The following is a 12,529-nucleotide window of genomic DNA, read 5'->3' as shown; positions in this document are numbered from 1 at the left end:
TATGTTTCTTCTCTCCATTTTATCAATGCTCATCATGCATATATAAATTCAATTTCATCGCTTAGTGGTATTAACAAATCTATCTTAAGAAACTAAAGCATCAACTAAGAGAATCATAAATTAAAGGGAATGCACGCATGGTAATAGTGAAGCATGAACATTTACTGATGAAAAAACTGATTTTACTATTTTGCATCTCCTTTGCAATGATCTATTTTCTTTGTGAAAAGAAGGGATTTAAATCATAGAAGCAATCTCCATTAAGCTTTTCAATAAATCCAGAAATAAACTCAAACATGAACTCATTATTTCATATGTAAGGAATAATAACCAATGCTATGTAAAAAATTGTGTATTAACGAATAACAACAAGGTTGCATAGTAAGTGTTCCGTGTCGCTTAGTTTAATTATTGAACTTTGAAAGGTATAAACTAAAAAAAAAGACATGCATGAATGGATAAACAAAGTGTTTTTCAACAACCATACAATATTGCTAATGACCTCGAACTTATAGTATGTAGACCATGGAATGAAAATCCTAGAACCAAAAAATGTTTCTACCTTATTACAGTAAGAGAATATTGAAAAAGTGGCAAAAAAATATTGTTATGTTGCATTCGAAATCTAACAACTAGAACTGCAAACAAACAAACATATATTTATAGACACACGCATATTACTTCTCATCAAATTCTATTTTTGCACAATATTACATATGCATGAATACATAAACATAAATATCACAAATATATAATAATCATAAAGATAAATATAATTTCATTTGTTTTGTAAGCAAGGAAAAAAGAAAAACAAGAGAAATAGGGAAGAATCCCGACCTAAGATTATGTAATGTTCATTTAAAATTAATGAAAAGTCAGATACCCATGACTTCCGTATATAATATTTATTGATTTTTTTTCTTCTAAAAATTATGTTTAACCAACTTCAATTATATTCAAAAACAATCTATAAATATATATGTTGTAGTAATTAATTATAAATGGTTTTAGTTATTATTTTAAAAGTGATGAATATATAATTTTGTTTTCAATAATAAGAAGTTCTATTAAATTATGTTTAACCAACTTATTTAATAATTTATTAAAATTTAATTGCCAATTTAATATTAAAAATAGTTATTATTAATTTCTAATTATTATTTATAAAATATAAATTATAAAAATTATATAATGAAATTGTAATTTTCATTATTTAAAAATAAATAAAACCAAAGTTTAATACCTTTATCAATATGCTTTGCATACTTTTAATTTATGAAGTGAAATATAGAACAGAATAGGCAAGCAAAGATTGATGTTCCATTTTTGAAGTAAAGTTGTCATGAACATCTTGTATGTTAATGGGACAACCAACCTGAACCAATTATTTCCACTAGGAAATCGTGTCCATTAATTTTTTTGCTGGGAGAGTATTGTGGGTTGAGCGATAGTGGGAAATTTGGAATACATTGGTGAACGAGATACGCCCATGTTTTACTGATTTGATTTGAATGATTTGAGTGGGTCATAGATATGAGGTTGTTCTCCATTGAGAGGGTCATAGATTTGGGGTTGTTCTTCATTGAGAGGGTCCAAAACGATTGAACTATAACAAGGTACTGGTCGTTTTTTACTTGGTTTTGATTTTTTTGGTCCTCACCTTCATCCTTATAATCATAATTAAAATTTTATTCTTATAATCATAATTAAAACTAAAAGCAGGCTAGTGTTCACAGAACACAAAAATTTCAAATAATTATGTCGATGATCAAAAGAATTCAGACGAATTCAAATCTAAGTATGAAACTTTTACATATCTTAAATCAAATCCTATATGTAATGCAACACGTGTAGGTTATTGAAAATTTAGTTACAGATATGACCCATAGATTGCTCAGTGTGGACAGTCGTATACTTTTTTTCACGCCACCTCAGGCACCCAACATGCATAGAATTTTTTAAGTCAGCTGTGAGCACAACGAATAGAGTTATGCCTCTGTGGCATGGGTGGAATTTGATGTATTTGTGGAATTTCAAAACAGATCTTCTCGTACGATCTTCATTGAATTTTCTGACTGTTGGTGAAAAGTACAATGATTGCATAATAAGACCCAATTGCTCTTAACCAATAGAAATGGAAATAAATAAATTAAATTAACAATAAAAAAATACTATAATGTTAACTTTGTTGAATCTCGTTTAATTTTTGGTCAGCGGTGGAACTAATTGAAATTCAACGCAAAATCGATTGCATTACTACTACCCGCCGCAGGGTAATAAGAAAAGGGATGGCTTCAACTCAAAACCATCCATGAAATTTGAAGATTAAATCCTTCAATAAAAAGAGTACAAGCACAACTTGAAATCTAAATATAAAGATTGAGCATGAACGTGGAAATGCTATCACAAATTTCCCACTTTCATTTGGAATTTTTATTACAAAGCAAAACACAAACCCCAAGGCCAACATTGAAGCTTCTTTGTGTCTTTGGTGTTTGTAATGCAATTGAAAAATTTAACTTCATTCCTTCATCTCATTAACAAATATACATTAAGAAACCCAAACCACCAAAAGCAAAGATTAATACCTTACAGGAAATGACAATGAATCAAAGTAGTTGCTCTAGTACCTTTTGAAATATTTTAAGAATGCAAGCTTCTAGTTGATGAGTTGAAAATCAAATTGTAAGTTGTGGAGTGTGTGCTTTGATCCAAGTGTTCATTCCTGTCACTTTCAGTTTGAAAATATCTCTTTGCTATGATTTAAAATCTATGAAGTGATACATAAAAAAACTTCATGAATTCAATTGATAAAGCTTTGCATTAAAATCTATGAAGCATGACATAAGAAAACTTCATAAATTCACTTGATCATGCTTTGCAAATGAACAAATTTTGCTATGTAATTAGCAATTTGTAAATATATGCAAAAGAAAGGTGAGATCCCTTTATTTCTAATGGTTGAACTATGCAATACTCAAGGAATGTGCAAAGCTTATGAGCTAGCTAGGTTGGTGAATTAAAATTCATTAGAATTACTATGCTTCAAAATTGGCCCTTTCACATACATTACTTTCTTTTCTATCCATAGTAATTTGTGCATAAACAAAAATGAGCATGTAGTTAGGGTACATCAGGTAAAATTGACTTGGTTATAGATTCAATTTATCATTGGCAGTTTTTGGACTCCAAGTTTTGATAACCCATGGTTTTTCCCATGGTATTTTAATGTATTGTATTTAAAGGAGTGAAGACTCCATTGTTAATTACATTTAGACCAATAATGGTAGATATATTATTTGTAGTTGGTTTTACCTCTAGGGTTTCAAGGGTAAATCATTGTGTCCATGCTTTATTGTTATTATGTGTTTACAATGTATCTATTTCTCTATTGTTTTTTTTCTAACCAGTGGTATCAGAGCCAAGGGATCATGGCTTATAGAAGGAGGTGTTTTTTGCAAATGCTAACACATTGAGAGGAAATAGAGGTCTAGAAAGGTGAGATGCAACAATAGAAGCAGGATTTGGTAAGGAGAGCACATGCTGTGAGGAGAGGTGCAAACATGAGATAATAACAACATAAATGTTGGATAGAAATAACAAACAAAAAAATATTTTACAGATGGAAAATCATAAATTTGTATATGGACATATGGTTGTAAGATGCATAACCCCTGATAATAAAGTCTTGGAGTATACCTAGGTGATAGGGGAGTAGAGCATGCAAATTTCCCTAGTCAATTTTAAAGGAGGGAATGTTAAGGTAAACTTGACTCGATAAAAGAGTCAAATTTGTTAGGTCTTGTTACCCACCAAAAGTGGGTAACCCATAAGAGAAAATTTTACTCCTCATTTGTCAACTAACATCCCTATGATGGTATTTAGATAACATTATGCCAAAATTCTCTTCCTATTTCTTTGGCCAGTTCTCTCTCCCATCTTGCATTCCTCTTGAAGGTAGGCCATTTATCAATAGGTACTTTAACCATTTGATCAATTGTGTGCTTTCAATTAATGTTATGAGCATATTAATATGAATCATGGGGTAAACTATTGACGATTTCTGATTGTATCTTTATTCCACACTTCACTTAGGAAGTTATCCTTTGAATCTAATCTAGTGGGCCTCCTCTAAGGCCTTATGGTTTAGAAAGGGAATTACTTGAGGGCACTGATTGATATCGAATGTCCAAGATAATCTATGCTTACCACTTACCATCTTTCCTGATTATTCGTCTCCATTCCTTGGGTTTATTGTCATTGGTCATTGGGATTAAGATCCTATATCCACATTCCAGATTTAGATCCCCAAAACTTGGCCCCAAAGGTTGATGTAGCTGAAAGAATGATAAAAGCATATAAAGCCACAATAGAAAGAAAATTTAAAATGCAAAATATGGCTATGACGTATTTAGCGCGTGGGAAAAATCCTAGCATGAGCTCTAACCCCCTAATTAGTAATCACCCAATTCCTTAAGCAATTAATGCTTCATAAAAAATAAAGAAACTCTTGAATTTCCCAACCCCTATGAGCGAGAAACTACTACACCTTAAAGGGGTATTAGAAAAGCACAAAGCAAGCTTGGTACCCTAAGCTATACACCAAAGAAAGATAAATCATTCAAGCAAAAGGATAAATCATTCAAGCAAAAGGCGCACTAGAGGGTTGGAAAAAGTAGGCCAAGGAGGGGTGAATCATGATTCCATGATTGCTTCCTCCTTACATAATTATATTCACAATGTTGGACCTCCATTACCTGGTCTCATGGATGTTTTATCTTCCTTTATGTCCTTCCCATTCCATGACCAACTTATCACAAACACCTATAGATTGATGGGTCTACCTAGGACAAGTGGCTCACCTTGGGGGATGGAAACATATAATAGGTTTGTTGACCTAATCATAATTGACATAAGTGAGGTAATTTTTTTTCATAAATCTTGAGTTAGTTAGACATTTGAAGGTAAGTTTTTTGTAAAGTATTTATGTGCCCCCTAGCGTTAGATATGGTCAACTATGATGCCTTAATGGTTTTATGTCCCTAACGATGTTAATCTCGCATGATATTAAAAAGTTTTTAAGGTGGTATCACACATGCAACAAAGATCCCTTGAGGGATGTTACAGATCCATTTGGGCACATCAACCCCAACCTACAGATCAATACTATTAGGGCCCATCAAACCCTAATTTAGTTGTTACATGCCTTAAAGAAGTTAACCATTAGAATGCCTAGCTTCCCAAGAAGTTTCACGACCAAAATCATCTAGAAACTGCCTCTAAGAAGATCAACACAGGTAGGCCTTCATTAGGGTGCACTGCAATGCAAACGATACACTGATAGGGTGCTATGTAGCGCACTTGGTCCCTCTTTGGCCTGCGCTGGGTGAATTTGAGCGAATTTCCATGAGGGTTTGAAAGATTCCTTATCCATTGGATGCCTCTAGAAGTTTCTCAAGGCTATCTACTCCTTTAAGCTCGTATTTAGATGAGGAAGGGAGTTAAGGAACATCAATCCCTTATCCCTTCCTCCATGGAACTAAATTCTAAGTTTGGGAGGGCATTCATTATCACCATTTATGGCATAACTTCCTTCATTCACCTATAAAAAGACCACTCATCTAAGTGATAAGGGGTTGGAAATTATTGAATTATAGGGAGATGCTGTTAGTATGAGACTTGAGTTGATTACAAGTGTTGTAATGATGTCAAAATGTCTTGCTTGTTATGAGGAGAGGATGGGATTGAACTGGAGGAGTGATACTGAATCAAGCAATGGGTTGTAACTCTTCCTTTTACTAATAAAGTGTTCAAAGCTTTTTCCATATGCTTGTGTTATTCATTTATGCTTTCATATGTGTATCATGTACTTGATTCCATGCTATGTTTAATCAATAGATCATTATCATATGCTTTGATTGGTTGTTGTCTTCTGTCTATGTGCAGGTACTCTTCAAGCGGATTAAGTACGGAGAGGAGCGACAAAATTGATCAAGGGAGATAAGGAGTAAGCGAAAGCTACAGGTAGGCTTCTTTACCTCTTATTTAATCTGTTGATCATAGAAAAAGTAGAGAATGCTTTGCAATGTTGTTCTAGACTTAGCTACTAGTCTAGGGGTTTAAGCGTTTATCCGTAGACACTAAAACTTCCCAAAACAAGGGATGGCTTTACTCCTTTCTAGCACATTCTAGAGGGTGCTTTTCCTTGCTCTAAGAGTATATATGGCCTTATGACCTCAACGTTGCCTCTCCATATATGAGTGTTGGGCCTTAAGAATATTTTACATGATTTTACAACTCTTGATGCACCTCCAAATGTTGAATCGATGGGATTGAAAGCTTGGACATTGGACTACTTTATGATATGTCCAAATGGACCCAGGACACCCCTAGGCTAGCCTTGACCTTGTTTGATGGATGATGCCTAGTTCTGGCGCCCAAATGAGGATGGATGTCATTGAGATGACTTAGGAGGGCCATCACATTCTTCCTTGGGGAAAATTCTTGTCCTAGATGATGCCAAAACACTCCTACATGCCTTGGAAGGGTGACATATGCCTTTATATGGATGATGCCATGGTGGAGGAGGTGTCTTTTGGAGATGTATCCATGCATTTTGAGGATTTCTTGGGGTGAGGAGCACTCCTAGGCCATTTAATCACTTAATTGATGCATTATTGATCATTATCGAAGGAGGATGTCATGTTGGAGAGCTTTTATTCCTAAAAGTGTGGGTTATTTTGGGTAATTAATATGTTTTAGAGCTATCTCAAAGTCAACTTGTGACCTTTGACCTAGTTCATGAACGCTCAACTAAACTTTATTAGGGTTTTTTCTTGTAAACTAATAAAAAATAATTTACTTACCCTTATATAAATAGAGGGGAGTCACTTTCATTTACTCGTCATCATCATTCATAACACTTCTCTCTCTTCATAAGTGTGCACTAGTTATTAGTCTCTTTCTAATTGGACATAATGTGATTTTTGTGGAGTGAATTGTCTTGTGCAAGGAATTTTTGCATGGGGAGATTTTTTTGGGATTGATTGCAAAGATTCTCGTGGAATGATATAAATTTCATGTATATTTTCTTCCATTTTGCATGCTATGTTATGTGAATTAAGGTTATTAATTTTTTTTCCCTTTGAAAATATAATTATCTTCTTTCATTAGAAAATGATGTTTGTCAATGCATTATGAGCATCAAAGATAAGGACAATAAGATTGAGGTGTCTTTTCATTGCATACATAGCTAAAACAGTACAAAAACTCTACAGTATAACATGAATAAATACATATAAATGTGGATATTCTTAAAAACATTTAGTGTTGAGAAAAAATATGCTTCAAGAAAAAATGTATGTCAAAAAGGAGTTTTAAGGTTGGTTCTATTTTGGTACTTCTTCACTAAATGGGTGGTGATGAAAATTGTAGCATTCTAATTTTTTGTTTTCCTTTATCAACCACTACCCCAAGTATTATTTAAAACCTATTTTAGAGAGTTGGTCCATTCAATCTAATTCCTCTCCCTATAGATTCAAGAAAGCGAGAAAAAATCAAAAGTGCCTTTAATACGATGTAGTTCTTCAACTAGGGGTAAATTGTTCATGATGTGACACCTTTGTACACGGTTTAACCAATTTATTACATTTAGATAATTCCCAAAGACTCAGATAAAATCACATCCTTTTTTGCTTTAGGAAGAAGAGAAGTTGTTTAAGGGCCATGAGTTCGGCGTAACTGTTAGAGACTCTCCATAGCCCCATCTCTAAACTGAATGAATGATTTTCAGTTAAGAAAAGGATAGCTCTACCCCCCACTTTCCTCTCCTTGAGGGGCCACATCGAAAAAAATCCCATAGTGTAGACTTATCAATCTCTTGAGTTGTAACATTCCTCATGCCATGAAAATGATATTTTTGTGGAAGGTTTGTAAAAATTGCAAGACTTTGGGACACTATTTGGTTAGGAAAACATGGGTTGTCTCGAAAAATAGCCTTATTCCTTGCTAACCATATTCTCCAACATGGAGTAGGGGGGTTGCCTGGAAATGTTTTGAGTGTTCTGTCTTCAAAACACACTTGTTAGGCTTCCAAGAAGCTTTGTCCTTGCCATTCATTTGTCAATTATAGCTCTATTTTGGAAACATTCCAAATATACTTTATGAAAGAGCGATCAATAAAGAGATGTTGGACCATTTCATTCCCATCCTTGCATAGTATACACCATACATGTCCTTCAAATTGCCTATTTTGTAAGTTATTCCATGTGGGGACCTTGTTTTCAAGAAGGCACCACATGAAAAGTCAAGCTTTGGCCAAACACTTTATCTTCCACAAAGGCTTCCACCACTAGACTTGTTCCCCTCTCAATAAATTTTCAATCATATGAAATTAACCCATCTTGGGTGTATAGTCAACAAAAGGGAGAGTGTGACCATAAAATTTCATCCTTCTTATCCATAAACTGAATGTAAGCAGTATGTATACTTGCAACATAATCCCTCCATACTTCAACACATTCTTTTGGAATTTCCATATGCTCAATCAAAAGCCACCCTTGTGCTTGGTGGGCCCCAGTATTGTAGCAATAATGCTACAACTCCTGGAACTCCCTTCTTTAATTTTATCAACCCGGTAGTTCGTAACAAACTTGGAAGCGACGGTGCTGTATGCACAAGTACTAGCTCTTGCCGCAGCTGTCACTTGGTCAGCTGGCATAAGTCCGCTAGGGGCTCAAGCCAACTTCTATGAGCTCTTAGAAGAAGCTTTTTAACTGATGGATGAGAGCTAACTCAAAGGAAGCTAATCTACTTGCGGAAAGAAACTGAAAGCCAAAAAGAAACACAAACCCTAGCAAACCCTAATTCTACCTGCTAGTCCTACCGATGCAAAGGAGAGCATGCAAACTACCGAAAGAGATGCCATTACTTCTAAGAAGGTAAAATGCATGTGTCTAAGTTATCACTATCTGAAGAAAACATCTTTTTGTATTTTTGTTTAAGTTATTAGAACTATCATGCATGTGCTTTTAACTGGCTTTTCACTGTGCAGGGGTGGATCAAGGAGGAGAAATGCTTGGAAAAGGTTGGGAAGACTCGGAGAGGGTCTAAGGGATCCCTATCATCCTTTCAGAGAGTTTCACAAAGTCAGGATGCCATGCAACCGTGTTTATGAACTTCTACAGGAAGTCTGCAGGGGTTTCTACAGGAAGTTCTGTAATTCTTCTACAGGATGTTTCGTGATTGGGTTTTTGACTGATAGGTGAGTGGGAGAGAATGCATGAATGGGTAGGGAGGTAGGGTAGGGGCCTGGAATGACCCAATGACTGAGGGATGAGGTGATGAGAGGGTGTGGAAGTCTAGCTTGCATCAAAGAAGGTTTAGGCAATGGAAAGGCAAGAAGGTAGGGTTACGTGGCAAAAGAGCATATGGGAGATGAGGAAACAGACTTGGTGATGGAGGAGCTGATCTGGACGAGGCTCAGATGAACGAGGAGGTGATGAAGGTGCCCTGCATAGTGTTTACCTGATCAAACCAACTACGTCTTGCATACAATCAAAATATTAGATGATCTATCTAACAGTTTAATGAGATCAGTGAACAACAACCTTATTCATGACAAGAATCACGTACAGCATGTGAACAAAACATTATCAAAGAGATATAAACGCATGACTAACTCCTACCAATCCATCCTAAACATAAAAAGCTACTTCAACCATCAAAATCAACCTAAGTAACAAAGCACGAATTAAATCTAAAGAGCAGACTTTATTTTAAGAATGCAACGAACACACATAAAGATAAACAAGGGAGGTACTGGGCGCTTGAGATGGGCCCAACCCCAAGAGCTACAACCTCCCAAGAGAGATTTAGAGCTGGTGCAAAGCTGGATTCATCTTTATTAATCAAGAATGAAGAGTTACATCAAAACTATCCACAAGGAGAGCTTGAGAATGAGCTGAAAGCAAAGCTAATCTATTGCCTACAAATCGAATTACAAAATGACTACAACAAGGCTATGAAATGACTAACTACTAGCTGCTATCTACTGGCTAACTTGCTAACATCCAATGGCTAACAAAATGACTAACTGGCTAACCAAAATGAGGCCCTAAGCCTTCTTATTTATACAAATTGAGGACCCAACAGTCCTCCTAAACTTTAGGGACTCGGCTGCCCAAAACTTGGAGTTAACAACAGTCCTACTTGACTTGCTTGGCTGCCCTTGTGCTGATTGATTCGGTGGCCCTTGAACTCCGAGCTGATGGTGGAGAATTCGAGGTAAGGACCCATAAATGAAGGGGACACCTTCCTACAAATCCTCTCCCTTGTTCTCCCACGAATTTGGCTGCCAAGTGCTCATTAAGACCTTCAATTTTGTCTCCAAATTGACCAAAAAGGCTACACAAAGCACCCATTAGACTTGTTGGCATAATGACTAACCAAATTCACTCTATTAACATAAATATAATCAAAAACATGCAATAAACTAATGAGAATGGTGGATTAAGTCAAATTAGGAGGTTGAATGAGCCCAAATAATTGTCCATTTTTGGGGCTCATCATCACCCCCTACTGAAAGTGTTGCTCATCCTTTGAGCAACCAATCTCTCTCCTCATCTTTGATGGCCCTGGTGGCCTCCTTGGCTAAAATCTCGGCCGATTTCTCCTTTGGCTTCCCTCTTTTCAAACTTCCTGTAGAAACAGTTCGCTGGCTTCCTGTAGAAACAGTCCTCTGTCTTCCTGTAGAAACAGTCTGCTAACTTCCTGTAGAACCAATTTTCTCTGATTTTGCTTGCTTGGCTGGGGGTGCCTTCTCCTTGAACTGTGCTGCTGCCTGAAAGCTGACGAATCCAACACAAATGGCAAGTCTAATGTATTATAAAAGCACAGAAGTACAATGAACTGCCCGAGAATAGATATTGCATGCCAAAGCTGGATGGGAAAAAGTGTTTCCAGGCCTTTAACTGAATCAAATGGCATTCTTAATCTTGGATTTGAACTTTGCTAAAAATTGATAACAGAAGCAGAACATAACATAAGATAGATCAAGGGCAGAGAAAATATGACTTGCTCACATATCACTGATATGAATCAACATTTCCCTTCAATCTGAAATTGCTTCATTGAGATCTTGATCTTGCTATGAAGGTAATTATGCCAAGACTTCCAGCGCTGAGACTGAGGTTGTCCTCATTATTGCACCATTATTACATCATCATTGAGACCCTCACTGTTGCTTCTTTATCATATCCATGAAGTCTACCTGAAGGTTAGATCTCCATGTGTGTCTAAACTGTGATTGCAACTGTGGAATTTTATTTCAAATACCCATTGAGAGATATCAAATTACAGTTCACACCGAGGTATGCGGGCTAATATAAATTGTGTGCTGAGATCCTTGATCATAGGACAGATCCTTCAACTTCATCTCTTTGATGAAAACACTTGCAGGTTGACAAGATGATGTTCATACATATTCCTAGGTTTATACATCCATAGATATTTACTTTAATCATAGGTATGTTGAGTATCACATATATTCGTTGTGATATGTCTAGACAGATCTGAATATAGAGCCGAGATGTAACCCTTGTTATTTCTGCAATATATATACACAGTCTTCTTTGTCCCTCAACTGCAAGTTTCACAGTAACAATCCTTCCATCAATGGTTTTGTTTGGTTCCTCACGGGCTCACTTAGTAGCCTCCACAGTCTTGAGAGTCACAAATGCAAATCCCTGGTTGGTTGCTTCCCTGCAATGCTATAGAGCTCTGTCTAACCAACGCCAGGAGACCTTTCAAACAAGTCAAAGCCACAGATGGAAGTCTTTTAGCACCTCGTCCAATTGCAGAGACTGCATCTACGACAAACTTTCTATCTGGACCCCTAATATAGTCCTGAAACTCTAGCAATATTGTATGAATAGATGATTCCGTTGCAATGAGAGACAAGATCTCCAGCTTGATTGCTCGCATATGGCATGTATCAGAAGATTGAACAAATAAATCTTCAAAGAATGGCTCAAATAAGGAGGGCATTGCTGCAACAAATGTTGCCAGATTTGATAGTACCACATACTGTGAGTCATAAGAGGACCTGAGAAGGAACAAAAGCAGCTTCACAATTCTTTTCACATCCTTGACTGGAGCCATAAGCCAATGGACTCCAGCAGCAACAACAACGACCCCACTGTTTTGACTCCATAAGAAAGGAAATGTGCATTGCAATAGAAGTTTCAACTCACTATGTAGCTCAATAGTAGGAGTAGCATCATCTGACTCCGATGAATCACTGCTCAAGGAAGTCGTCCTTTATAACTTACGTTGATCATTTCTCAAGTAGCTTGAAACCAGGCCCTGTCCTTCCATTTTTTTTTGACCTTCCTCTACGTTAGAGGCACTGCTTCTGCCATATCCGTGGTTCATAAAACCCTCTGATGAACTATCAGAATTTTCTGTTTCGATGTTTAGTCTCTTTGAATAACCTGAATTGAATGCGGCAGACATTTTTGAAATTCCATGT

This window comes from Pinus tabuliformis, chromosome 9 (assembly GCF_031772625.1).
Source record: "Pinus tabuliformis cultivar Carrire ecotype Pingquan chromosome 9, CPIR1, whole genome shotgun sequence".
NCBI lineage: Eukaryota > Viridiplantae > Streptophyta > Pinopsida > Pinales > Pinaceae > Pinus > Pinus tabuliformis.
The sequence above is the reverse complement of the archived record's forward strand: the minus strand, read 5'-3'. Positions refer to the sequence as shown.